The sequence below is a fragment of the Pyrus communis genome, chromosome 16 (genome assembly GCF_963583255.1).
Source record: "Pyrus communis chromosome 16, drPyrComm1.1, whole genome shotgun sequence".
In the NCBI taxonomy this organism is placed as follows: Eukaryota; Viridiplantae; Streptophyta; class Magnoliopsida; order Rosales; family Rosaceae; genus Pyrus; species Pyrus communis.
This window is the reverse complement of record NC_084818.1, coordinates 16,050,862-16,055,890: the sequence shown is the minus strand read 5'-3', so window position 1 is coordinate 16,055,890 and position 5,029 is coordinate 16,050,862.

Genomic DNA, 5,029 nt, shown 5'->3' with positions numbered 1-5,029 from the left:
AGAATTTGAATCATATGGATGGATAGACAAATGGATGGATGGATGGATGGATCAAAGTTTGCATGATCAGATCGCAAAAGTGATGTTAATTAAGCATCTAATTGCATTTAATTAATTAATTAATGATATGGAATTGGAATTGGGATGATTGGATTAATATATCAAAGTGTCGGACGAGTGTTAGAAGAAACCTGCAAAAGCTTTTCTAAGCTACTCAGCGTCTTCCACTGGAGAAGGAACTACATCTGGCACTCTACAACTCGCCACTCTTTCTCTCTCTGTTTTTGTATGCAAGAAGAAGAAGAAGAGAGTGATGATATAAAGGAGAGTGTGGAGCTTGGCCTTTATATAGACTAAGGTATGGTTTGGCATTGAGGTGCTTAAAAAAAAGCTACTTATTTTCAAAGTTTTTATGTTGAAGGTGTTTGGTAAACTAAAAATAAAAAGGATTATTTTGGAAGCTGTTGTGATTGACAGTTGACATCATTAGAAAAGCTGAAGCAGCTTAATGCTGCTTTAGAAAACTGGCTTTTTTTTCAAAGCACGCAGAGCTACAGTGCATCTTTAATGAAACTTTCTAAAGTCAAATAACACCCTCGAACCAGAAACGGCTTTGGCTATCTCCATTTTTCGCCGATCTCCATCTTCTCTAATCACTAAACCAGAAACGGCTTCGCCGATCTCCATCGTCCCTCGAACCCAACCCCTTCTTTGCTTCAAATTGATTTCTCTCTCTCCTACAAGACCCGATAGATCTTTCTCCATCATCTGACGCACCAACTTCAATCAACTCAATCTTGTTCCCCTACACAAGAAATGGAAACACAGAAACCCATAAACCCACCAGACTACCACAGGCAAAACCGATAATCGAAAAAAAAAAAAAAAAAAGCATAAAACTCTCATTTTTCCTTTGCTACTTCAAGAATCTGCAGACAAAAAGAACAACAACAATTCAATTTCTCCTTCTTCAAAGTTTACAACTTTGAATTTGTTTCAAATAAAAAAAAAAAGAAAACAAGGAGAAGGTGGAAGAGATAACCTTGAGTCGCTGCTTGCGGAAGGAAGAGAGGTTGGACTAAAGACAGCGAGAAGCTTGTCGTTGTCGTCGGTCAATCCCTCTAAAACCATTTCATTGCCCTTATAGAACTACGAGATCGTTTTGTTGAGGACGTCGTTGATCTATGAAGAACAAGATCAATTTGTCTGATAGCCAAAAGGATGAGATTGACGAAAGCTCGCAAAAGATTGGAGGGTGAAGCGAAACGATCTTGCTCCGATGGCAATTGCCATGTCGGCTAGATGAAGAAGGAGGAAATTAAAATAAAAAAGATGAAGAAGGAGCAAAGAAAAAAAAAATTAAGACAAAAGCAGAGAAAAAAAAAATAAAGACAAAAAATTGGGGAGTGGGGGAGAGTCGAGAGACTTCTACATATATTATTAACAAATGAAGATGGATAAAAGAAAGATACGAGACTTCTAGAAAGACTATTAATAAATAAAAGAAATAGATTATTAATAAATGAATATGGATAAAAGAAAGATAGGGCCGATTTATTATTTTACATTTAATATTATACTCATTTTATACCCTTTTTGGTCATTTCACATAGTCACAGCTGTTTTACATAAGAGTTTACCAAACACTATCATACTGTTTTTTTTTTTTTTTTCCAAAAGCACTTTTACAAAAAATTTTACCAAACACTCTGCTGCTTTATTTCACAGAACAGCAGAATCAGTTTTTTTTTCAAAGCACAACAATACCAAACCAGCCTTAAATACAGTCTTGTTAATCTAACTACTATATTTAGTAATTACGTGCATTTGGAAACATTTTCTTACCTCTTTCTCTCTCTGTGATCAATTAGTCATGCTTTTTTTTATTGACAAATCACAATTTTATATGTGAGTTATTCGTATTTTGAGAATTAAGAATTGATAATATGATAAATAATAAACAAAAATTACTGAAATGCCAGTCAATATATTTTTTTTTTAAATACAAACGACATTTTTATTCTACAGTAAGAAAAAGTGGAGGGTTTGACCCAATACGAAGTATATTGAAGAGATATTCCTGATCATTAGGACAAACCACACTTGTCAATAATTTGTGATTTACATTGAAATAAATGATTGTGTTTGGTAGTGCAATGTGATAGAAAAAGAGATATGTACATATATATATATATATATATATATATATATATATATATATATATATATATATATATACACAATGTATGTATATGCACTTTTTGTACTCAAATACAACTTGCGAAAAGGGTAGTATTTACAACGAGGCATGGTTTTATAGTAATTTTACAATTCCAGGGTGGCGCACTGGAACTGCCGCACTGGCACGTTGCATGTGATATGGCAAAATGTACAGCAGAGAAAGAAATATGATTCTTTTATATCAGAAGAAAGAGAAAGAATTGAGCTGTAACTAAAGTAGGAAAATATGGGACTGAAATGAAATTCAATAGGAAAAGAGGAAAAATATTGCAACTTTTTTTTTGTTCTTTTGAAATGAGAGGTCCTCAAATTTTGGGGATGAAGCGTTCGATACAAAATTTCAAAATGGTCCCTGTGTTTTACTTTATCTGCCAATTTAGTTCCTGAGTTTTTAATTTGATCAAATTTGTTCCTGTGTTTACATCTATTAGCCACAATCTGTTAAAAGACAGTTAAAATTGAAATGTCCAAAATCGCATAGTATTGAAATGAATTGAACGAAGCATCAATTTCTAAAGATAGACATTGTATCTGTTTAGTATGTGTACATAAAATTACATTTTTGTCCTTTCACGTGCCTGACACATGTCAATTTTACCGGTCCTTTAATGAAATGTCATGAATTGTCTAACCGATGTAAACAAGGACCAATTTGGCTAAATTTAAAACACGGGGACTAAATTGGCCAATAGAGTAAAACACCGGGACCATTTTGACAGTTAAGCCTTTATTTTATATATATTGTTGTATAAGGAAATATTCTTGATAAAAAAATTTAATAATTTTATATAAATTAAATAAATTAACGGTTTTGTAGACATCAAAATTTCTGTGAAATAAATGTTTGCCAATGTATTAAAGTTTCGACGTGTCAGGGCATACGTGGCATGCGCCATGTGTCGCACAAATTGTACACATGGTGTGTGACTCAACAAAATCAGATGGCGTGTGACTCAACAAATCCATCCTTAGTTAAGGCTTGGAAAGTCTATAAATAGAAGGGTCCAAGACAAAAAAAAGGGTCCAGAAATCATTTCACACCCAGACACTGAAGCTTTGAAATTCTGAAGCTCTCAAGCACTCAACCCCCCCCCCCCCCCCCCCCAAAACACTCAAACACTCAAGAAAACTCTGAAAATCCTTCGTGTTCTTTGTCAAATCCTATGAACAACCACCAAGCACCCTTATATGTGCCGATTTCTCCATTGCCAAGAGCTAAAACCTTGCGACCTTCATTCATCCAAGATCAAGTCATCGCTACACATCTACACATTTCGGAGATCGAATCAGATAATCAAGTTGTAAAGAGATTGTAACTCTACAAATTCATTAATACAAACATTTACTTTGTACACGTGTTCTTGTCTCATTTGTCGTAAGATTGTTTTGTTTACAAATTTGGCATGCCCGGTGGGATTATCTCTACTTCTCATCTCTTTCTCCGTTTGGAAGTCAACACATCTAAGCACACTCCAAACACAATGGCATCAAAAAAGGGACAAGCCATTCTCACAACTAAGGGAAGAAGCTTGAGCACTTCTACCGCGTGCAGAGAATCCATTGGCATCACAACCCGGAGCAAGGCGAAAACTTTACTACTCTTCAACATGCCACTTCAAAGTTGGTGCCGTTGAGGGAACAAAATAAGCGTCAGATGCGTGAGCCCATCATCAACCTGGCATCGTTGGGCGCACCGAAGCATGTTGTTGTGGCATGCACGAGGACACCTTAGAGTTGCAAGCAAGGTTCTCTCACGTCAAAGGGTTCACGAGAGCGCTCATTGTCACCAAATTCGGATGCAGACTCAAGCTCAGGAGCCTACTGCGGATCACTAACCAGTAACTGCCGCACGAAGACTTCTTCAACATTCTCGATGTCTAGAAGAGAGTCACATCCTTTGGTTGCACAAGTCATGACCACTTGCACTACCTCTATTGAAAAACAACTAGCTCAGATGAATGAGGCGATTGCAAATATGACCAGAACTCTCGAAGAAAAAGACTTGCAGATTGATATGCTCATGGACAAGTTGGAGGCGCATCATGATAAAAGAGCCAATCTTAACCCAAGGAAGAATCAAAATGACCAGGAGTGTGGCGAGGAAGAAAAGTGTCAGACAGACAAGGTCAGAGACAAGCAGAAACCTGAGATTGAAGCTATATTGATGAGCTCTCTTTCTATCCAGCAGCTCAAAGACATGATCGTGAACACCATCAGAGCACAGGTGGGAGTCACTTCGCGGGACACACTGTTGTATTTGAAGCCATATACCAAGCGAATTAATGACTTGAGAATGCTATGGGGTACAGCTACCTAAGTTCATGCAATTCGATGGAAAGGGAAACCCAAAGCAGCACGTCGCCCATTTCGTCGAGACTTGCAACAATGTGGGGATTGAGGGAGACTACCTCATGAAGCAGTTTGTCCGCTATCTGAACAAGAATGCGTTCGATTGGTACACGGACCTAGAGCCCAGTCCATCAACAGCTGAGAGCAATTGGAGCGGGAATTTTTGAACCGTTTCTATAGTACTCGTCCCACTGTCAGCATGATGGAGCTCACAAGTACATAACAGTGGAAGGATGACCCAGTCGTTGACTATATCAGCCGATGACGCGCTCTAAGTCTCGACTGCAAAGACAAACTCTCAGAGATCTCTTCGATCGAGATGTGCGTACAAGGCATGTATTGGGGATTACACTACATTCTTCAACGCATTAAGCCCCGAACCTTCGAAGAGTTGGCTACCCACGCCCACGACATGGAGTTAAGCATTGCTAACCATGGA